This window comes from Schistocerca piceifrons, chromosome 4, assembly GCF_021461385.2.
Source record: "Schistocerca piceifrons isolate TAMUIC-IGC-003096 chromosome 4, iqSchPice1.1, whole genome shotgun sequence".
Lineage (NCBI taxonomy): Eukaryota > Metazoa > Arthropoda > Insecta > Orthoptera > Acrididae > Schistocerca > Schistocerca piceifrons.
The window spans coordinates 81015249-81039985 of record NC_060141.1 but is presented as its reverse complement, the minus strand read 5'-3'; the positions used below and the strand labels follow the sequence as shown (position 1 = coordinate 81039985).

Below are 24737 nucleotides of genomic sequence, written 5' to 3'. Positions count from 1 at the left end.
GACAAACTCTAGGAGGTTATAGCGGACATCAAAACAAATATTTTTACCTAATGTAATTTTCTACTGTTGTTGTTGTTGTTGTGGTGGTGGTCTTCAGTCCTGAGACTGATTTGATGCAGCCCTCCAAGCTACTCTATCCTGTGCAAGCTTCTTCATCTCCAAGTAACTACTGCAACGTACATCCTTCTGAATCTGCTTAGTGTATTCATCTCTTGGTCTCCCTCTACGATTTTTACCCTCCAAACTGCCCTCCAATGCTATATTTGTGATCCCTTGATGCCTCAGAACATGTCCTATAACCGATCCCTTCTTCTAGTCAAGTTGTGCCACAAACTCCTCTTCTCACCAATCCTATTCAATACCTCCTCATTAGTTATGTAATCTACCCATCTAATCTTCAGCATTCTTCTGTAGCACCACATTTCGAAAGCTTCTATTCTCTTCTTGTACAAACTATTTATCACCCATGTTTCACTTCCATACATGGCTACACTCCATACAAATACTTTCAGAAACGACTTCCTGACACTTAAATCCATACTCGATGTTAACAAATTTCTCTTCTTCAGAAACGATTTCCTTGCCATTGCCAGTCTACATTTTATGTCCTTTCTACTTCGACCATCATCAGTTATTTTGCTCCCCAAATAGCAAAACTCCTTTACAACTTTAAGTGTCTCATTTCCTAATCTAATTCCCTCAGCATCACCCGACTTAATTCGACTACATTACATTATCCTCGTTTTGCTTTTGTTGATGTTCATCTTATATCCTCCTTTCAAGACACTATCCATTCTGTTCAACTGCTCTTCCAAGTCCTTTGCTGTTTCTGACAGAATTACAATGTCATCGGCAAACCTCAAACTTTTTATTTCTTCTCCATGGATTTTAACCCCTACTCCCGAATTTTTCTTTTGTTTCCTTCACTGCTTGCTCAATATACAGATTGAACAACATCGGGGAGAGGCTACAACCCTGTCTCACTCCCTTCCCAACCACTGCTGCCCCTTCATGCCCCCCGACTCTTATAATTGCCATCTGGTTTCTGTACAATTTGTAAATAGCCTTTCGCTCCCTGTATTTTACCCCTGCCACCTTCAGAATTTGAAAGAGGATTACTATGAGGATTATTTAAGCCGGTAGAGGCCGTGTTATGCTCTTCAGTTGGTAGAGGCCGTATTATGATCTTCAGCTGTTAGAGGACGTATTAAGCTCTTCAGTTGTAGGCAACTCCTGTCCACCAGTGTAGTAATGCATTGTCTCTGTTTACTACTGGAGCGATACACCTGGAGTGAGTACACTGATATGGTTGGTCCGTACTATGTAGCGCACCACAACGGATGAGTTGCACAGTGGGTTTATCAACAACAATAGCCTAATCACCGTATCCCGCAACATACGACCTTTGCTGCTGTGTACCAATGTCTGCATAAGACTGGGTCTTTTAGCAGATTACCTGGACAGGGACGCCATCGTTCGGTAAGAACGCTGCATGTGGAGCAGGATCCTTCAATCAGCACTTGTGCAATTGCACGTAACATGGGGACGAATCATACTAATGTAAGAACAGTCCGAGAGCAGTTGTTACGTCCATTTTACTTAGAGCATGTCCACAACCTGGAACCAGTTGATTATCCACCCAGAGCACAGTTTTCGCAGTGGTACCTGGAACAGTGTGAAATGCATCCTACATTTCCATCCTCTGTGTTGTTTACCGATGAAGCAATGTTCGGGCATGATGGAGTCTTCAACATGCACAATTCACATGTTTGGAGTGTGGATAACCCACATGCCACAGTTACTAACGCTCATCAATTGCGGTTCTTCGTTAATGTGTGGGTCGGTGTTTACTTAGGCCGTGTCTGCTATCTAGGCCATTAAATGGCAGGCACTATTACAATTTTCTCGCCGGGGCATTGCCAGAATTGCTGGAAGACGTCCCACTCCCTACAAGACAACGCATGTGCTTCCAACATGACGGGACACCGGCATATTTCAGTCGTCGTGTGTGTCGATTCCTGGACCAAGAGTTCACAGAAATGTGGATTGGCAGAGGTGGTCCAGTACCATGGCCTGCTCGATCCCCAGATATGGCCCCTCTGGACTTTTGTGTGTGGGGAGAGATGTGCAACCTTGTTTACGCAACTCCTGTTGCATCAGAAGAAGATCTGATTGCCCGGATAGTAGCAACATCAAGAACAATTCAGGATATTCCTGGGGTTTTTGCATGTGTCAGACAGAACATGACCCGATGGCGTAACCTTTGTTTATGTGTCAATAGAGGCATTTTTGAAAATCTACTGTAATTGAAATTGGGTTGTGTTAATGTGTTGTCTCTTGATCATAAAAAAATGGAAAAGTGTTTGTTGGTTTAATTAATTTGCCGCCAGAGAAATCTTCCTCTTCTGGTTTAAATACTCCTCACAGGAAAAAATAACATTAGGAAAAAATATTTGTTTTGATGTCTCCTACAATCTCCCAGAGTTTGTTGGTTTAAATACTTTTCAATGTCAGTGCTAACAAACACGCAACACTTCATGAACTAACCGTAGAGATCAATCGGGGCGTATGGCGAAATTTGTCGTTAATGGACTGTGACAGCAGAATACTGACACTATGTGTCTTTGCCAACAGCACATCACCTATAGCGCCTCTCCTAGGCTCATGGCCATACCAACTGGACCCTAGACGAGTGGAAAAACGTGGCCTGCTCAGATAAGCCGCGATTTCAGTTTTAAGAGCTGATGTTCTAGACCCCACGAAGCCATGGACTCAAGTCCTCAACAACACACTGTGCGAGATGTTAGTGACTCCATAATGGTGTAGGCTGTGTTCCCATGGAATGGACTGGGTCCTCCGGTCCCTCCGAACCGATCATTGACTAAAAATTGTTATATTCAGCTAATTGGCGGCCATTTGCAGCCATTCATGGCATCATGTAAACAAATCACTATAGAATTTTTATGGATAACAGTGCGGCAAGTCACTGTGCCTCAACTGTTCGCTATTGGTTTGAAGAACGATCTGGACATATCGAGTGAATGACCTCACTACACAGATCGCCATTCCGGCATCGCATCGAACATTTATGAGTCATAATCGAGAGGTCAGTTCGTGCACAGAACCCTGCACTGCCAGTGCTTTCGTACTTATGTACGGCTATAGAGGCAGCGTAGCTCAATGTTTCGGCAGCGGACCTCCTACGACTTGTTGAGTCCAAAGCACATTGAGCTGCTGCAAAATGCTGGGCAAAAGGAGATCCGAAACGATATTACGAGGCATCCCATGGCTTTTGTCATCTCAGTGTATTATGACTACCGGCTACATGACATGTGCCGTGACTATGTCACTCGCCATCAGAATTGCACCACCATGAGAGGCGTGTGCAACAAACATCAAATTAGCATGTAGTGTACTAAATCGGGGCTTCCCAAAATTTTCCTTTGACAGAACACTTCGAGAATCCTGGTACTCTGGTAGAGCACCTTGCTTGTTTTGGAGGCTTCTAAAATAACAACAATTTTAAAAAATGAGCAAATAGTATTATGGTGGCTATTCGGAAAGCAATGAACGATCGGTCCCGAAATGGAAACTACAGTGAAAATCCGCAGGAGCTTTCCACAGGTTTGTTGGGCAGGGTCTCCAGTAATACTATACATAACATCACGTCATTCTTCTTAGTTCTGAGCGCACAAAGATGCCTAGAAGATACTGTCTCAAACGAGGTATGGGTGTCTTCCGACATATTTCGCCTGATTTTATGCAATCCCACATAACGTAACTGGCATGCATTTCCTTCTTGAAGAGTTCTCGGCAGCACACTGCAGGGGCAATGAAGACGCTCCTGCAGCGTTTTCTATGAGAAGTATTTGACTGCCCACCATACAGTCCTGATCTGGTTCCCTCCGAGTTTTAACTCTGCTAAAATGAAACGCTGGCTGTAAAGACAAAATTTTAGCACAAACAAAGAGCTGCAGTCCAGCGTAGAAAATTGTCAAATGGTTCAAATGGCTCTGAGCACAATGGGACTTAACTTCTAAGGTCATCAGTCCCCTAGAACTTCGAACTACTTAAGTGTAACTAACCTAAGGACATCACACACATCCATGCCCGAGGCAGGATTCGAACCTGCGACCGTAGCGGTCGCGCGGTTTCCGACTGTAGCGCCTAGACAATTGTTGGAAAGCACATGAAGCTGTCTTCTATGATGGGCGTATTGGAAAGTTGGTACAACGCTACGACACATCTCTAAGTCGAGAAGTAGCTGGAAGGTGTAGCTATATGTCGCAAATAACCAGTTCTGATTTTCACAGTGGTTTCCATTTCGCGACCGGTCGTTCCTTGCTTTCCAAATAGCCCACGTGCATTTAGTGATTATTTTAATTTTAAATGATAACTAATGACACAGAAATCATTATACATTTTTTAAACTAAGATGAAAATTATTATTTATTACAAATGTATTTAGCAATGATTTTATTTTGTCCTTAACACATAACAACAGAATGAAATAAGTTTTTAACGGCTTATGTGATTTACAAATTACAAATCGTGATTTACAAATTACAAATCATCTTATATCAGGTACAGTAGCAGAAAATTTTTGTGTTTTTGCAGCATGGTAATAAAATCCTGCTTCACATAAATATGTAGCGATAAGCGGAAGTAAAACAATAACAGCGTATTTTGATATACTTGCGCATTCTTCTGATAAATTTCTCCTGAAATTACATAATGGCTGATGTTTTGCCTTTCTCTTTCAATCAAAGTCTTCTTTAAAATCAAGTAGTTTCTCAAGTCTCTTGTTCTTAAGCCTTCTTGCTTGTCTGTTAAGGAAAATGAATATAGAATGCACTGAACATCGGAAAATACTTCAAATAATTTTTACAATCATTTAAGCGCTCTACAAATAGCTTAGAAACTTCATCTCCTTTAAAATTGTTTTTAGTCAAATGTTCATGTAAGTCATGTGGGAAGTCAATTAAAACTGTTTTCTATAACTGAAGGAATTCGAAATTTCAATTTTCTTTCAAATGATACAATTTTGTTGCTTGTACTAAAAATTGTAAAACCATTTCCTTAAGTGTTTCAAGGAGTATTTTAATTACATTTATGAAGACTGTATCAGCATTACTGTCAACAGCATTGTGCTGCCGAGATGACTAGCCCTTTGCTGTGTAGAATGCCGGCAACACAGGAAAATGAACCATAGCGATCGCAGTTCTTGAGTGGGTTGAAGGTGCGGTAAAACGAATTTCCGCCATCTTAATTCTGTCCCGACAACACAGTCGTGCCAAACAGATCAGATGGATTTCGTGAACGTGCATTACCGAGAAGGTCTTCTTGAAATGTGGTGCTTGTTTGTAGTAATGATTGTGAAATGAGTTATGTGGGGGCTGTTGTATCTCAGCTACTCTGAGAGCAGAAGACAGATGACATTTTGAGCATCTATTTACCACGCAGGCAGGCAGCGTGTAACCACAGCGTTATTTCTCATAGGCTGGCAGTTGTTCCAACGACGTAGATTTCCACCTTCTAAAGACCATTACTAACTCTCTTAGTACCAGGTGTGTGCGGGGGGGGGGGGGCGAAAGGGGGGGTGGCAGAGGGAGTGGGCTGGCACTTGATAAACATTTCTCGGAAACATCTAGTCATTTCCTTTATATTTTAAAATTTTGGTAAATATTTATCGTTTTAGTAGTGAATGTGACTTTTTGCAAGAAATGTCATAAGCATATTTCCAGTTTCAGATCTCCTCTTACGCATCTAAGAGTGCCATTTTAAAAATTCCACACACTGTAAGATAGAATTTAAGAAATTAATTTATTTTACTAAATTTCTTTGCAGGTCTTCAATATAATCCCGACTCATGTTTGACAGCTTCCCAGCGTTTTGACAACTTCTGTATTCCTAATGGGTCACCTTCATTGTTGAGCTGTCTGATTACCCAGGTCTACGAACTGAAAGATTCATCATTTGCATCGAAACGTTTTCCAAGGAGTTGTGTCGTCAATTTGGGAAACAAACCAGGATCTGGCGGGATCATATCAGGACTGTATAGTGTGTGGGGAAGTATTTGCTATCCATATTCGTCGAGCGTTTCTCTCAGTGGTGGGGTAGTATGCGGTCTTGTATTACCGTGCAAAATGAGGACACCAACTGCAGTCATGTCAGGTCTTCTTTGATGAATTTTCGAGCGCAAAGCAGCTTGTAGTACGCGCCTGTTACAGACGTCCCCTGTCCGCCCCCGGTAGCTGAGTGGTTTGTGGGCCATATTTCACCGAAGATGTCGCATTTCAAGCCTACATTTTTATTTTATTTTATTTTTTATTTTTTTATTTATTTTTTATTGTTTATTTTTTGAGCTTAGCTATGTCAGAGAATCCTTCCCAACAACACGACTACCGACGACGCGAAATGTATACCAACTCTTACCGCGCCGGTGCCCCAGGAATACCCTGGAAAAGAAGAACCCAGACAAGAACTGGCGACAGATATGGCGCGTTATACGGAACGTTTACCTCCCAACGGCGGTACGCTCAACATGGTATGTGGTGGTAAATAGGAAGTTCGCAACGAATCAACGGCAGCACGCGATTCATTTGGCACACAACCCACTGTGTTTAGGCTGCGCAGCAGTGGACGCTGTTGAACATCGTTTAGCATGTAGTGGGACGGCTGCGGTATGGCACTTGGGCCGGCCGAAGTGGCCGAGCGGTTCTAGGCGCTTCAGTCTGGAGCCGCGCGACCGCTACGGTGGCAGGTTCGAATCCTGCCTCGGGCATGGATGTGTGCATTGTCTTTAGGTTAGTTATGTTTAAGTAGTTCTAAGTTCTAGGGGACTGATGACCTCAGCAGTTAAGTCCCATAGTGCTCAGAGCCATTTGAACCATTTTTGTGGCACCTGGCGTTCCTGTTACGCTCCACCCCTCCCACAATTTCATCAGACACTTTTCTTTTCTCCCAAGAATCTTATTTGCCGGTCCAAAAAAAACCAATGCAGTGACATGGGTACGGGGAATTGTTGTGGGCTGCGTCTATAACGAATCGGAAAATGACAAAATGGATTTTTGGCACTTTCTCCTGGATGGACACACGAAGCTGCAACAGCATAAGAAGTATAGGCAAGACTTTGCTAATTACCTGCGACTTACCTTTACCGAACCGCCAGCCAGATGGGGTGTGACGGGTGAGAGATGAGATAGACGAAGAAGCAGAGATAGACATCGATCACACTTACGGACCCTTAGTTAATTTCGAGAAGACGACCCAGTCTTACACCAACGTCTGGAGAACGGGTCGATAGATGGCTCTCTTGCTCTATCGAACGTCGGGTCGTGAGCTGGTGTCGCCCCCGACACGAATTTCATTTAATTGCTAGAGGAGCATGTTTCTTTTGTATCTGTACTATCCGCGATGTCTTCATGTCTTTTTCATTTGGACGTTTTCAGTTTTATTCATTTCCTCACTTAATTAATTTTCTAATTAGCCACTATTTGTCAACATTTGGACATTATAGACACTATTTATGCGGTAGTATAAAAAATGTATGTCAGCAAAGGTTGTAAGTCTGACATTGGAAGAAAAGAGTAGCGTTGAATTCTCAGTCTAACCTTCGAACGACCTTTACCCCATTTTTTCTTACTTAAAAAAATAAATAAATAAAATAAAAAAAGAAAAACAAGAAAAAAGTGGTCAGCGCGACAGAATGTCAATCTTAAGGCCCCGGGTTCGATTCCCGGCTTGGTCGGAGATTTTCTTCGCTCGGGGACTGGGTGTTGTGTTGTCCTAATCATCATCACTTCGTCCCCATCAACGCGCAAGTCGCCGAAGTGGCGTCATATTGAAAGACTTGCACCCGGCGAACGGTCTGCCCGAGGGGAGGCCCTAGTCACACGACATTCGCATTCACACACGTCCCCTGGGGCATTCTGTCTGCAGCTGTGACCTCATTCAGTCCTACCTTCCATTGTTGGCGGTGGAATATTTTCGGGGGTCGAAAGCGGAACTTTTCCATTGTGACCACTGAGACTTCAGTTCCGGCTCAAAATCTCCTATCCAGATCTCATCAAGTGCTACAATCTTCTTCGATAACGCTGAAGCAATTCTCCTGCGATTCTCTTACGACCTGCTTTCTTGTCTTCGCCCAGATCATGTGGAACCCACCTGCCAGCAATTTTTATCATCTTTAACTTTTCAGTCGTCATTTGTTAAAGTGAAGTGACAGATATTCCGGTCTCATATGCAACTTCTTAACATTTTTTTCGTCGACCCTCTGTCAAAACCCCATTAACAATAAGTTCAGAGGTGCTGTCTGTTGCAGTTATGGCCTTCCACTTATTGGGTTGTCGTCAGTGCGTATCCGATCTTCACCGAAACGACCAGACCACTGTGATACTAAACTTCCTGGCAGATTAAAACTGTGTGCCCGACCGAGACTCGAACTCGGGACCTTTGCCTTTCGCGGGCAAGTGCTGTACCATTTGAGCTACCCAAGCACGACTCACGCCCCGTCCTCACAGCTTTACTTCTGCCAGTACCTCGTCTCCTACCTTCCAAACTTTACAGAAGCTCTCCTGCGAACCTTGCAGAACTAGCACTCCGGAAAGAAAGGATAATGCGGAGACATGGCTTACCCACAGCCTGGGGGATGTTTCCCGAATGAGATTTTCACTCTGCAGCGGAGTGTGTGCGGATATGAAACTTCCTGGCGGATTAAAACTGTGTGCCCGACCGAGACTCGAACTCGGGGCCTTTGCCTTTCCCGGGCAAGTGCTCTGCCATCTGAGCAAGGTTCGCAGGAGAGCTTCTGTAAAGTTTGGAAGGTAGGAGACGAGATACTGGCAGAAGTAAAGCTGTGAGGACCGGTCGTGCGTCGTGCTTCGGTAGCTCAGATGGTAGAGCACTTGCCCGCGAAAGGCAAAGGTCCCGAGTTCGAGTCTCGGTCGGGCAGACAGTTTTAGTCTGCCAGGAAGTTTCATATCAGCGCACACTCCGCTGCAGAGTGAAAATCTCATTCTCGCACTGTGATACTGTGCTACGATCCATTACACTATTCCCCACACACACCTCTCTCAAAGCGTTGTGTATTTCCGTTGGATTCATTCCGCGTAAGGACTCGATTTTGATGTAGGAAAGCTGGCCACAACGTGCAATCCGAGATGACTCAGATTCAAGTTCTGTTTTAAACATGAAATATTCACGACACAGCCACGCGAACCGGCAAACACATACCGTATACGATTGCCGCGCCTGTGTGATCTCCCGCCTGCCACCCGGCCGCACACAGCTGTGACTTCTGCAGTGTTTGAACGTCCAGACACTCTCATTCGACGTAATTCGACAACTGGACGTATCTCTTGGTAGTGCTGACACGCTCGTCCACCTGTTGGGCTACTAGACGGTGTGTAGCCCCTGGGTCCCTCGCCGCCTAACAGGACACCATAAAGAGCAACGAAGGACCATCTGCGCGGAATTGTTTGCGAGTTACGAAGTTGATCGTGACAATTTTTTGTCGAACAGCTTCGCAGGCGATATAACACAGGTTCATTTCTTCTAAACAGAAACAAAACAGCAATACTTGGTGTGGCATCACATCACCTCTCCACCGAAAACAAGTTTAAAGCGGCACCCTCAACCGGTAGAGCCATAGAGACTGTCTTCTGCCGGCCGCAGTGGCCGAGCGGTTCTAGGCGCTACAGTTTGGAAGCGCGCGACCGCTACGGTAGCAGTTTCGAATCCTGCCTCGGGCATGGATGTGTGTGATGTCCTTAGGTCAGTTAGATTTAAGTAGTTCTAAGTTCTAGGGGACTGATGACCTCAGAAGTTAAGTCCCATAGTGCTCAGAGCCATTTGAACCATTTTTGACTGTCTTCTGGGACTCTGAAGGGGTTATTCCATTTGATGTCCTCCCTCATGATCCAACAATCAATTCAAAAGTCTATTTTGCTATGCTCAAATTGAAGAAACGACTTTAGCGTGCACGTCGGCACAAAAATGCAAAAGAACCTCTTCTTCCCATGACGGGCCAGCCAGTGTGGTCGAGCGGTTCAAAATGGTTCAAATGGCTGTGAACACTATGGGACTTAACATCTGTGGTCATCAGTCCCCTAGAACTTAGAACTACTTAAACCTAACTAACCTAAGGACATCTCACACATCCATGCCCGAGGCAGGATTCGAAACTGCGACCGTAGCAGTCGCTCGGTTCCGGACTGCGCGCCTAGAACCGCTGTCCGGAACCGCGCGACTGCTACGGTCGCAGTTTCGAATCCTGCCTCGGGCATGGATGTGTGTGATGTCCTTAGGTTAGATAGGTTTAAGTAGGGGACTGATGACCTCAGATGTTAAGTCCCATAGTGCTTACAGCCATTTGAACCATTTGAACCCATGACGCAAGGTCCCACACAAGAATGCGCACCCGTTAGGAGCTCACAAAACTGCGTAGGATTGTTCGCCTCCATCGGTCCTACAGTCCGGGTCTCGTTCTTTCCGACTTCCATCTGCATGACCCAATGAAGGATGCCCTCCACGGGAAGCAGCACGCGGATGACTGGGAGGTTTGTGATGCAGCAAGACGTTGGCTTCGACATCGACCAGTAGAGTGGTACCATGTGGGCATACATGCCCTCCCACTAAAGCCGTCACACTGAACCGAGGTTATGTCGAAAAATATGGTTTTGTAGCCAGAATTGTGGGAAATTATATGATGTATTAGAATCCTGAATGAAACCAACAAGCTTTCAGGAAAATATGTGCTGCACTACTTATTGAACACTCCTTATACGTAAGCACGAGATAATTATCTTTACTTGCTGCAATTGTAAAAACATGTTTGCGTTCTTCTGGGTTACAGTATGAACAACCCTGAGAGTGATATGTCGACAGTGAGTTACGATGTGTGCAATACTTCTCGCAAAACTACAGCTTCAAATTATACTTGCGATGGACATACAAAGAAACATATCCCTCGTGTAATACTAAGTTCATTACGTATGATATCTTAAAGAGTTGTCCTGCTTGATAGGCAACTCGACCACCAAAGAGGTACATTGGAGATTTTGTCGAAGCGAAAGTGAGAGACAAAAAAAAAATGTTTTTGGACAAAAGTAGTAGTCGAAGAAGTAGTCACACACAGACATAGTTATGTTTATTAAGAAGAAAAATGTTATTCACAGAAAATAACAATAATATGTGTTAAAAATTATTTTTAAACATATTCAGATCTAAACATAACGAAGGATAAAACATTAAAATGTAAATTTAAATTCACATAATAAAATTTACATTCATATTTAACATTACGGTATGTTCCTCTCGTGCATGTAGATATTAACTTTAATGGAAGATAGTCATGAGGTGAACACAAAAGAAAAAGTTTCTTGTAAGCGTAGGCTTCCGCGGCAGTTGTCTTCTTCAATAAAATTCTTCAGGGTATCAGACCGCATCGTCATAATTTAAAATGCGCCAACGTTTCGGCCAGCGTTGCAGCTAGCCTTCATCAGGGCCTGCAATAGGCTACACGACGCGCAACTTCACTCCCGACGTAAGGCCCTGATGAAGGCTAGCTGCAACGCTGGCCGAAACGTTGGCGCATTTTAAAAAATGACGATGCGGTCTGATACCCTGAAGAATTTTATTGAAGAAAAAAGTTTCTTGTACACACAGCAACAGAAGTTTTGCATCAGCCCGGTTCCTAGAACTCCTGAAGATAGACGATGACTGTCGATACTGTCACTAAACCCGCTCAAAGATCTAAACAACCGTGCAAGGGCAGCGCCTTTTACACAGGGGGGAGGGGACGGGGGGGGGGCAACAGCCGATCAGTTCCAGTCATTCCACCAGGAAGGAGGTGGTTCAACCATGCCTAGACGGTCAATACCGCAGTTCGATAGCGCCCGCATTGTTACTTTGTGCCAGGAAGGGCCCTCAACAAGCGAAGTGTCCACGCGTCTCGGAGTGAGCCAGAGCGATGTTGTTCTGTCATGGAGGGGCTACAGAGAGACAGGAACTGTCGATGACATGCCTCGCTCAGGCAGCCCAAGGGCTACTACAGCGGTGGATGACCGCTACCTACGGATTATGCCTCGGAGGAAGCCTGAGAGCAACGCCACCATGTTGAATAATGCTTTCTGTGCAGCGGCAGGACGCCATGTTACGACTTAAACTGTGTGCAATAGCCTACACGACGCGCAACTTCACTCCCGACGTCCATGGCGAGGTCCATCTTTGCAACCATGACACCATGCAGCATGTTACAGATGGGTCCAACAACATGCCGAATGGACCGCTCACGATTGACATCACGTTCTCTTCACTGATGAGTGTCGCGTATTCCTTCAACCAGACAATCGTCGGAGACGTGTTGGAGGCAACCCAGTCAGGTTGAACACCTTAGGCACACTGTCCAGCGAGTACAGCAAGGTGGAGATTCCCTGCTGTTTTGGGATGGCAATACGTCGGGCCGACGTACGAGATCATCGAAGGTGTCATTACGGCTGTACGATACGTGAATGCCATCCTCCGACCGATAGTGCAACCATATCGGCAGCATATTGGCGAGGCATTCGTCTTCATGGACGTCAATTCGCACCCCGATCGTGCACATCTTGTGAATGACTTCCTTCAGGATAACGACATCGCTCGACTAGAGTGGCCAGCATGTTCTCCATACATGAAACCCTTTTGAACATTCCTGGGATAGATTGAAAAGGACTGTTTATGGACGAAGTGACCCACCAACCACTCTGAGGGATCTACGCCGAATCGCCGTTGAGGAGAGAGACAATCTGGACCACCAGTGCCTTGATGAACTTGTAGATAGTATGCCACAACGAATACAGGCATGCATCAATGCAAGAGAACGTGCTACTGGGTATTAGATGTACCGGTGTGTACAGCAATCTGGACCACCACCTCTAAAGTCTCGCGGTATGGTGGTACAACATGCAATGTGAGGTTTTCATGAGCAATGAAAAGGGCAGAAACGATTTTATGTTGATCTCTATTCCAATTTTCTTTACAGGTTCCGGAACTGTCGTAACCGAGATGATGTAAAACTCTTTTTATTCGTGTATAATTAGGAAAGCAGCACTAAAGGTAGTATGCAGTGAGTGCTCAAAATAGAGAGAGACAGGAATTTGATAGAGTGTATTGTGTACGTAATTCGTAATGAAGATATATACTATTACCCGTTGTCTGCTAACGTGTTTTAATAATGAGACCATTCCTCAACAGTACGTTTGAGAGCCATGGCTTAGTGTCAGTATTCCAATATATGATGCTATGCCTAAGACTGAAGTGGACGAATAACGTCTCACTCTGCCATGCAGTGCGTATAAGTAACGAATGCGTCTCTATACTCTTTGTGTATGTTTCATCATTCACTATGAGGCACATGACTGACGCATAACGTGTTCAGGCAGTGACATTCCTGCAGGAAGGTTGGACTATTCATGGAGTGTCTCTTAATGTGGCTTCATCTGTTGTTGGGAGGGTTTGGAAACGATTTCGTCGAACTGGCACAAACGCAAGAAAGCCATGTCAAGAGGGAAAGCGACAAACATCGATCAGAAAAGACCGATATGTGGTTAGTTGTTCCCTCCAGTGACCAAACAATACGCAACAGACTCGAACAGGACGGTTTAAGACCAAGAAGACGTCATCACCACGTCCCTCGATTGTCTGTTCCACACGTGGAAGACCGACTTCAATTTTCTGGGGAACATAGGCACTGGCATCAGGGTCACTGGCGCCATGTATTGTTTCGTCTAACAAGGTGCAGTGGACGTATACTTGTGTCTGATCATCGTGGTGAACGTTATAATAAGCAGCAGTCCAGGAAATAGATTTGGGTGCGTGTGTGTCGTGATGTGGGGTGGCATCACAATTGATGGCCGCTCGGACCTTCGGATACTCAGAGGCCGACTTAATGCTCAAAGGTACATCAATGAGATTGTACTGGGTCCTGCTATGTCCTCTGCAGGGTCCAACTTTATCCTCCAACAAGAGCGCATTCAGCAACAGCCACTGTGGGAACGTTACAGGACCTCGCGATTCGAACATTAGACTGACCTGGCCACAGTCGTATAGAGCTTTTATGGGATATGCTAGGCCGACAACTTCTGGCCCAGCCTGTAGCACCTCAAACTCTTGAAAACATGCAGAGGTACTTACTGAACAGTGGGAAAAATTCCATAAGAAAATATTCGCAGACTTGTTGATAGCATGCCTCTAAGACATGAGGCAGCAATATGGGAACGTGAAAGACTTACCAGATACTGAAATGTTTCTTAACGTTTCTGATGAGATGTACATTTCTGTTAAATAAAGGTTTCATTTTCCACCACAAAAGTCTGTCTTACTCCAAAAATTCCCGAAAAATTGATGCAGTTGTTTAAAAAATTGACCCTCTAATTTTTTGAGCAGTGTATTAATCGAGGCTTAAAATAATTTTCATTGTTATTATTGTAAATAATAAGTATGAAAAGAAGTTATGGTAGCCATTGATGGCTGGGGATGCGCAAGACACACTCATTTTACGGGATATATTCAGATGTTTTGCACTGAAATTTGATTTACATCGCATTTGCTTTCTATAATTCAATTCGGGGCTTGCTTCGTGTTGCAGATGTAATGTGTTGCTCGTTACTTATCAGTAATTGTCATTTTTCTCATAGTGAGGTAGTAGATGAAATGAAATGCCGTGTGGCTAGTGTCTCCCGTCGGGTAGACCGATCGCCTGGTGCAAGTCATTTTACTTGACGCCACGTCGGTCAGTTGCATGTCGATGAGGATGATGAGATGATGATGAGGACAATACGACACCCAGTCCCTGAGCGGAGAAAATCTCCAACCCAGCTGGGAATCGAACCTGGGCCCTTTAGCATGGCATTCCGTCGCGCTAACCACTCTGCTATCGAGTTGTGGTTGAGACCGCAGTGATGCGTCTTGCGTCACTGAGAGTAATCCTTCAGTTGTGTAGTGACGTTCGTTGCTGTTGTTGTGTGCTACGACCATCATTGTGTAGATGAGCTTGTTTATGGGTATGGTTGTGCGTCTAGGTCGTTATGTCTTTTCTCTAGAAAGTGTCTTCCGTATCTGCCACGAAGTGTTTGAAGCCTCATCTGCAGTGTCTACTGTGAATGCTCCCTCGACTCGGGTGCGTGAAGGCGGTCGGAGGATGCTTCGCAGTAGGTGTCGTTCAGTGGCGCACAGTCGTTCTATTTTTGATCTGGTCACATCAGCAAAGGGAGTGGCTAAACACACCGTCATTGTTATTACATACAAAAATTATGTATTTATCACTGTGGTGGGACTGGAGCAGCAGAAACATTATTGAACAAGTCATGTTAGTTTTTTGATTTTGCTTCATCTGTCAATCATGGAGAGTAATTCCGTCTTATGCAAGACACAATTTTATAGTTTTGTTTTCACTCTGACATGTTTCGGCACTTTTTGTGTTATCTTCAGTGGTTTTTTTTCTGGAAAGCTCTTGTTGCATGTTCACCTCCTGTGTGTGTTTTATGAACTTTCAGCACAAAAGTGTTTACATTTGTAAAAGTAGTGATTATTCAGTGTGAAATATTTTACATTTGTTCGCATACAAAGCAGACTTGAGACGTGTGTCACTAAGTTGAGGCAGTTTATGTTGTTTATTTGCTATGCGTCTAAAGATTTTGGCATTTATTTCACTCAGTTGTGGCACAATTATAGAGCAACCTTTTATTGTGATAGATATTTTTAAAAAACCGTCCTCGACTGCACAGTGCTCTTTATTGGTTTAATAACGATAGGTGGCACATCGTAAGGTTATGTCGTGCGCTGTGGGTCATCACTCAGAGCAGCGTTGAGTAACTGTGTATACACTCCAGAAAGTTTCGTGTGATCAGCTCTTGGCACTTTGTTGAAGGGCCATGTTATAGTGTATGAGCAGGGTCTTATTCTACTCTGCTATGAATGATGACCCATATCGCACGACGTAGCCTGATAACGCCGTACCAGGATGAAAGGCGTCTTTTTGAGCCAATAAAGAGCATTGCCGCAACCTAGGACTGCTTTTTTTAACATTAAAGATTTGGAAATAAAGTGGATATACACACTTGTTTACATGTTTATGCCGATAGCATTAAATCTACAGCACAATCTGCTTGTCATCTGCAAAAAAACAAAATCATTTTTTATTTTCCTGTTTATTGCACATTCATGACTCGGAATCGCTATATGGCAGGTTATTGCGTTATTGCGTATTTTGACATTTTTGTGTTTTTCCCTTGTGTGTGTTAACATACTTATTTTTTTAGATGCTGTCGTTACGCATGCATTTTGTATTGTTAGCCAAGCACAGCGTCTCTGCCAGCATGTCACGTGTTGTTGTAGCTGTATGATGTTCATTTGCTTCGCGGCGTGTTTTTTGGGTATTTGGCGCGCCAATTTAATGTGGTGTTGTTTTTCGTGATGTTTAGCTTGTGCGTGTGGGGGGTGGAGGGCGGGGGAGGGGGAGAGCGTTTGTGTGTGACAGAGACCGAGAGAGAGAGAAAGGGGGGGGGGGGGTAGTTATCGATAAGCAGGTAGAGTGAATGGTATCTGCTATGGGGAAGATAATTTCATCCCAGAGGATGTACAGACCATGTGCAGTTTTTGGAGGGGGTTTATTTATACAGTTCTTCTATTGTGGCAAAGGGTGTTTTCTGCGCAGTGATGTGTATTGGTTCCGTACTATCTTTCATAGAGACAGTGATTTTGGAAAGTGATAATTTTTCTCTATTGTTAATTTTTGGTATGGGCTGTTACTGGTTTTAAAAATGTTTTGATCAGTTTCTATGTACGTGTAGTGGTAATTCTGTGCGATTAGGTGATCAGAAATGTTAAGTGAGAGCTATTACTTTTCAGTGCTCTGGGATGATCTGTAGGCCTGCATATTTGACAATAGATTGACAGTAATTGCAAGTTAATTGATACACATGAGATTGGCTACATTTGTCAGTGTTGCTGGTATGTCTTCCAACTCTGTTCTGTATTTTTGGTTCAGTATGCTATGTTGAGTCCTTGTCTCTATAGTACACTGCCCATCCCGTGTGTGACCTTGTCTTGTAACTCACTATGCACCATTTGTTGCTTACTCTCTGCTTATCTGTTTTGAGTTGTACTGCATCTGTGTGAGTGAATGTTTACTGATTATCTGCTGCCTGTTTGTGTACAGTGTCGTTTACTTTATCTAATGTCGTTGCACCGTACCCATTGCCATGTTAAATCGGTTTTGTTGTGTTTTACTCTTGGAGTTCGATCATAGGTGCTGTGTTCAGACCATGCAGGTAACATCTGAAACCGGCTTCTTTATGTGTTATGACATGAGTGGATTGATTATGAATGGTTGTGCTGATAATTATACGATTCCTATAAAAAGTGAAATCATGTTTGCTGTTTCCCTTACGCGTGGCGAGGTCGAAGAACTTGAGCTTTTCGTCTGTTAGTGTTTCAATGGTGAACTGTATTTGTGGGTGGATGGTGTCTATGTCATCATGAAGCTCTTTTATAAGAGAATGTGGTTCATCTATTACGCAAATTACATCGCCTATATACCAGTAGCAATATTTTATTTTGTACTGCTTCGGTTTAACAGCTTTAGCAAAGTTCTGATTTTCTATGTGAGTGATGAGTATGTTAGAAAAAGCCATTGATTAGGCATCGCATAGGTAGTCCTTCTTGTTAGGAGGAAAACTTGTTTTTGGATATGAAGTAGTTTTTGTCTAATGAGCTTGAGTGTGGCTGATATTTCTTGTATGTTTGTTGCAGGTATGTTTCCTTGTAGTTGTAGATTATTTTCAAGGGAAACCGTAGAACTCGCACTCCGAGGGTTCGATACAAGAGAAGCCTGACGATTTCCCCCTGTTATCGATATCGATACTGGCAAGATATCAGTCCGGAATATTCCAAGACTTTTTAGAATGTATTCATTTCGACTTTTACGTTCAAATTTTTTGTGATTTCTCATTCGTCCTTCTCGCTCTTGTCCATTTTGCCTTTACTGGTAAGATTTTACGGAAGTTTCCAGAGAAGGAACGGTACAGTTGGCCAAGGGGATATTGTTGTTAGGCAAATGGCGAATTGTTCTGTGGAATCCTTCAACGGATGTTGGAACACAGTTCCAAACAATGGTAATGCAATCGTGCATCAGTTGTGAATCTTACTTTGCTCTAAAACATTAAAGATGCTGTACCTGTCATAAACATAGACTGTCAGGGAATGTTGGTAAGTACCATGAGCCTCCACTAGACGGCAAACATGGGGTTTCACAGCGACAGGGGACTAGACTTTATCTTAGCCCAGTCAATTGGCACTAAATATTTGTAAATTATACATAAAAGGCTCCCTCGTGAATCACTCTACCGCTTACTGAAAACCAGGTCAAAATCCGTACAGTAGATCCTCAGATTTTTGACGGATCACGTGTGCAAAGTGAGTTTGTAATTGCAAAAAAAGTATTTTTTATGTGACGGTAGGAAAAGCGTTTCTGAAAAAGAGAAATTTGTTAACACCGAGCATAGATATAAGTGTCAGGAAGTCCTTCGTGAAAGTATTTGTATGGAGTGCCATATATGGTAGTGAAACATGGACAAAAAACAGTTTAGACAACAAGAGAATGGAAGCTTTCGAAATGTGGTCATACACAAGAATGAAGACTAGATGAGTATATGACGTAACTAATGAGGAGGTACTGAATAGAATAGAGCAGAAGAGAAATTTGTGGTACAACGTAACCAAACGAAGGGATCGACTGGTAGGACACGTTCTGAGGCATCAAGGGATCAACAATTTAATACTGGAGGGAAGCGTGTGCGGTAAAAATCGTAGAGGGAGAGCAAGAGATCAATACAGTTAGCAGATTCAGAGGGACATAAGTTGCAGTAGTTACTCGGAGATGAAGAAGCTTCCATAGGGTAGCGTAGCGTGGACAGTTGCATCAAACCAGCCTTTGAACTGAAGACCACAACAAGAGCATGTGATATAATTACAAATTATCAGTTTTCGGATTTTTTCCTTTACTTCTACTGTAAAACCTGATTTCTTGCCAGAGTTCACGATTCTAGGTCAACGGGAAGTACTCTACAGGTTTTCATGAATGAGTTTGGGAGTTTCAAGAAACGACCGTATTATTTTACTGCACTGACTTAGAAGATTAAAGTTTTACTCATCCAGCGGACCATGGACATAAATTTCAACTTGGTACTTCAGACCGTTCCTGAGAAAGGGTGTGTTGTTAGCAGTCGCCCAGACAGACAGACGGACAGACAAGGAAGTAATCCTATAAGCGTTCCTTTTTTACCAACTGAGATACGGAAGACTACAAACGTTTTGTTGTCTGCAGATGACAAGATGCATATCGTAATGCACATTTAAAGCTACCAGTATACACAAGCAACAGCTTCATATGAGGTTTGTAAACAAATTTACATATACAATTTATTTCCAAATTTACTATAAAACAGAAACCTTTAGACACATACTATACGAAACACACAGACTGCCTCATCTCAGTGATATACGTCTCAACTCTGTTCTATATGCAAACTAACGTAAGATTGTTGACACTAAATATTCGCTCCATTTACAAGAGTAAATACTTTTGTGCCAAAGGTTCTTACAACCCACATAAGAGTTTAAAATGTAACAACAATTTTTTAGAAAGGAAATAAACCAATAAAGCAAGTGAGCACAAAAAATGCTGAAAGAAATCCGGGTGAAAACAGAAGTATAGAACTGTGTATTGCGTAGAGTGGAATTTCTCTCCAGTTTTTATTAGCAAGCATGGAAATAATAAGAACTCCAGCGTCCACAAAATGATTATTGTGTCAAGCGTGTTCTTTAAGTGTGTGTATTTTTCCAGGTACACGCCTAGGTATTTTGTAGTGTGTCAGTAATACTTTTCAGATGTGGAGTGCTAGATCCTGGGCGTCTTTCCTGGGTCAGGTAGAACAGTACTTTGCGTGTCTTGTTGGGCTTCGCCTTTATTCAATATTATTGTGTGTCACCCACACCTCTCGAGTAAGTCAGGGTGTTGACAGGCTTTTTTTTTTTTTTTTTGCCCAATACGGACCGAAGATGGCGAATACCAGTAAGCAGTGACCTCTGGCTAGTTTCTCGTGAGAGCTGGCGGTTTCTGGAACGTCAGCTTCAAACAAAATGTTACATGTGCTGGCCGTCTGGTGTTGTCTGAGGTGGTACAGTTTAGGTGCGTTTCACACTGAGGCGATACCATATGCGATACGACATGCCGCAATAAGGAATGTCAAATCAAGCGCCTTTCAGCCGTCTAAATTGTTATTTTATTGCGCTACCACATTCTGCGATATACAGGGCGTTACAAAAGGGTACGGCCAAACTTTCAGGAAACATTCCTCACACACAAAGAAAGAAAATATGTTATGTGGACATGTGTCCGGAAACGCTTACGTTCCATGTTAGAGCTCATTTTATTACTTCTCTTCAAATCACATTAATCATGGAATGGAAACACACAGCAACAGAACGTACCAGCGTGACTTCACACACTTTGTTACAGGAAATGTTCAAAATGTCCTCCGTTAGCGAGGATACGTGCATCCACACTCCGTCGCGTGGAATCCCTGATGCGCTGATGCAGCCCTGGAGAATGGTGTGTTGTATCACAGCCGTCCACAATACGAGCACGAAGATTCTCTACATTTGGTACCGGGGTTGCGTAGACAAGAGCTTTCAAATGCCCTCATAAATGAAAGTCGAGAAGGTTGAGGTCAGGAGAGCGTGGAGGCCATGGAATTGGTCCGCCTCTACGAATCCATCGGTCACCGAATCTGTTGTTGAGAAGCGTACGAACACTTCGACTGAAATGTGCAAGAGCTCCATCGTGCATGAACCACATGTTGTGTCGTACTTGTAAAGGCACATGTTCTAGGATCACAGGTAGAGTATCCCGTATGAAATCATGATAACGTGCTCCATTGAGCGTAGGTGGAAGAACATACTGACGAAACTAAAATGAGCTCTAACATGGAAATTAAGCGTTTCCGGACACATGTCCACATAACATCTTTTCTTTATTTGTGTGTGAGGAATGTTTCCTGAAAGTTTGGCCGTACCTCTTTGTAACACCCTGTATAACGGCATCTTCAGGCCCTGTGTACAGACAGTAATGATAACAATATGAAATACATAACACAAGTGGGCGGTGCAAGTCTTATATACAGTGGTAACATGTAGAACGTAATATATAACAATAGCAGACTGTACAGGGAATAACATCAAAGTTACAGATAAATTAAGGAATGAAAAAGAATAGTTGCACACTGTATTCATATAAACTAGAGAGCAAATATTAGAGAATAGAAAAAAGAACCTACTAAACAGAGGCCAATATTGCATGCTAGGCATTGGCATTATAGTTTAATGCAAATGTCAGTCTGCATGAAACAACTCGAGCAAAACTGCTATAGTCATATATTGATGAGTAAAACCTGAAGGTACTGGAGATCAGTCCCACAACTGACTGTATCATCATGTTCCATATACTAATAATAACTATCAAAACAAGAACATCAAGTTACATCAACGTAATTTATCAATCACGGATTCCCAAGATACCATTTATTTAATAAAACATTTGTAGTAAACTAAACTATGAATCTAATGTAATATACTGTAACTAAGCAGTAAGTATTGAAATATATGGAAAAGGGAATAACCAACGTTATCACGAAAATGATAAGTTTCCTGGTAAACAATAATGTGGCTGTGTGATATGCCAAACCATAAGCTACAAATTTTAAATAAAAGTACTGCAATACATAATATTATATTAGAAAGACACTAATTTCAATCAGATCATTCAAAGACACGAACTTCTATACGTCATGTAGCCCTTCAACACGAGAAGACAAGGGATAGGATGAACTACGGCCGAAAAACAACCAGAAAACATGGGTCACACTAAACCATACAATGTGTATGCTTAATTGAGAATATGGATGTCAAGGAATATACCAGAATGCTGTTTCAGGTATTATCAAGGCATTAGAGGTACAGGTGTAAAATCCGAACAAATACCCATGTCAACTAACAAGAGTTGTAGTCGCCTAAAAACACAGACTTGCGACAATGTAAAGAGGGAAGAATTCACAACACTAACACCATAATGCCAACAAACGTAGTGTAGCAACCATCGTGGCTATATTTCGAAGAATGAAGATAAGCAAGTAAGTAGGTCAAGGCAATGTAACATACGTTATACATGACTTGTGAAAAAGTAGAAAAGTACAACAAAACGAACTGAGTATCGTGTGGGAACGTAGGTCTACCCGTTTCATGGGCCTTACTGTACACATTTGTATTAAATTCTGATTAGCTATGCATAAAATGCTATACTGACCTCCGTTTAATAGGTTCTTTATTTACGATTACATTACATATATAGTTACTCCCTAATTTATATTAATGCAATGTGCAACTGTTATCTTATTTTATTCCGTAATTTACCTGTAACTTTGATGTTACAGTTTGGTATTGTTGTATATTACTATATATTACCACTGTACATAAGACTTCACCGCCCACTATGGTTATGTGTTTCATATCGTTATCGTTGTTGTCTGTACTCAGGGACCACAAGATGGCGTAATATATGGTTGAAAGGTGTCTGATTTGACATTCAGTACTGAACACCTGAGGTTCCGCAACCGCCTGTGAAAAGATGGGCATACAAAGACTATCTGCAGTACAGGTATTATCGATACGACACTCGAGTTCCCGCTGGGATGATGCGATCGATATGCGATACGACACGCCGTCCGACAAGCAACAGGACAGCACGAGTAACGTTTCTGTTCCAGTTGCCTTAAGAGTTCTTCTGGGAGGATCTTTGTCGATTATTATTTGAAGCTCAAGAAACTGCAAACAATGCTATAAATGTCGAAAATTATTCAGTGTAGTTTCTCGTGACCTCACCCAACGAGAACACAAATTCCACAAATTCTAAATAATGAGTCTTCTTTTTGGAATAACCATTATCAGCTACTCTCATAAAGCAAGACACAAATTTTCGAACAGCTACTTCTCCTGCTGAGAAGCTGCTCATTACAAAAGCTGCGAGTGCTTGAGTGACATTAAAAATGTCACTATGAAAAGTTTAGTTTTAGGAATATCACCTAGTATGTACTTTGTTCTGTGTGGTGCATATACGAGGTGCGACAATAAAGTAATGAGACTGAAAAAAGTAATGAGACTGAAAAAAAATGTTGCTTACCGTTTTAGTCAAGTTTAGTGTTGTCTCCTTCAAAGTAGTTCCCTTCTAATTGCACGCACTTTTTCCAGCGCTTCTGCCATTGATGGTAACATTTCTGGAATTCATCTTCTGTAATATCCTCCAAAACCCTCGTCACACCTTTCTGGACATCCTGTGTTGTTTGAAAATGGTGTCTCTCGACCCCTGTTTTGACTCTTGAAAATAGAAGACAGTCGCCTGGATCGATATATGGTGAATAGGGTGGCTGTGGTAGAACTGAAATTTGTTTTGAGGTTAAAAATTGCTGTACTGACAGAGCAGTATGGGATGGCACATTATCGTGATGCGGAATCCAATTATCAGCAATGTTGGCACAGACGCCAAGAACTCTTTTACGAAGTCTTTCTAAAATTTCTTTGTAGTAATATTGATTAACTGTTTGTCCAGGAGGCACCCACTCTTTACGAAGAATTCCCTTGGAATCAAAGAAGTACACAAGCAAGCATGCATCCACTGCAGTCTTCATCTTCAACATTCGTTCTGACTTCAATAAACTTTTTATGCCAATGAAAAACTTGATCTCTTGACATAACCTCCTCTCCAAAAGCCTTCTGAAGCTTACCATAAGTTGTCGTCGCGTTTTCACCCAATTTAACGCAAAAAGAAATGGCATTTCCATTTCCGTGATGAGAGACACAAACAAGTGTTAACTTATTAAAGCAGAACTCACGACTGAGCAGTTGCATCGATGTGCCGCTTGGACTAAAAGCAGCTTATAGACCAAGGTCAAAGATATTGTGCCTACGCAAGCTTGCAGGGTTGCCACATCTTGCAAAGAAAATCAGTCTCATTACTTTATTGTCGCACCTCATATATAATGGTCAGAAATCGACAAAGCTCACAAGAAAAACTCCCCTCAGATTTAGCAGTAAGATGGCCCACTGGATAGGCCGTCAAAAACTTAACACAGATCAGCCATGAAAACAGGAATAAGGTATACTGAACTGTGAAAAAAGAAGCAAAATCGAAACCGTGAACGGTCCTAGCTCAAGATGTGCAACATTCAGCGAATTTGAATAGCGACAGCGTTGTGGTTCTGCAGTCACGGTGTTGGATTGAGAAGATGGAGATTCCTGTTCAAACCTCTTTCCTACCCCCACCCCCCACATATTTTTTTTTTCTTCTTTCACAAAATTATGAACCGTTCATCCACTCACTGACGTGTCTACTCGGCGTATTCGGATTTGTGTCTGTGTCGTGGAGCAACGTCTGTTTGCAGCAGCGAAGTGAAAGTAAGGGACTTCCAGACATACGTACCTCCTATTTGTTCTACACTAGTACCACATATTATGACCTGCTTTCCGCCTTAGAAGTTTTGACCCTTGAATTCCTTTGTTGCAACATAGTGCACACCTGTTTTTTTGTTGTTTTCATATCTGTGAAAGGTCTATGTGGCATATCGCCTGCTCTCACTATTCACCAA

At 42.7% G+C, this 24737-nt stretch overlaps 1 protein-coding gene across 3 annotated transcripts in view; it reads right to left on the bottom strand.

Annotated features, from left to right (window-relative positions):
* Positions 1 to 24737, bottom strand: part of LOC124794808 (peptidoglycan-recognition protein LA-like) — a 197575-nt gene that overhangs the window by 31970 nt on the left and 140868 nt on the right. The gene's annotated exons all lie outside the window — the stretch shown is intronic.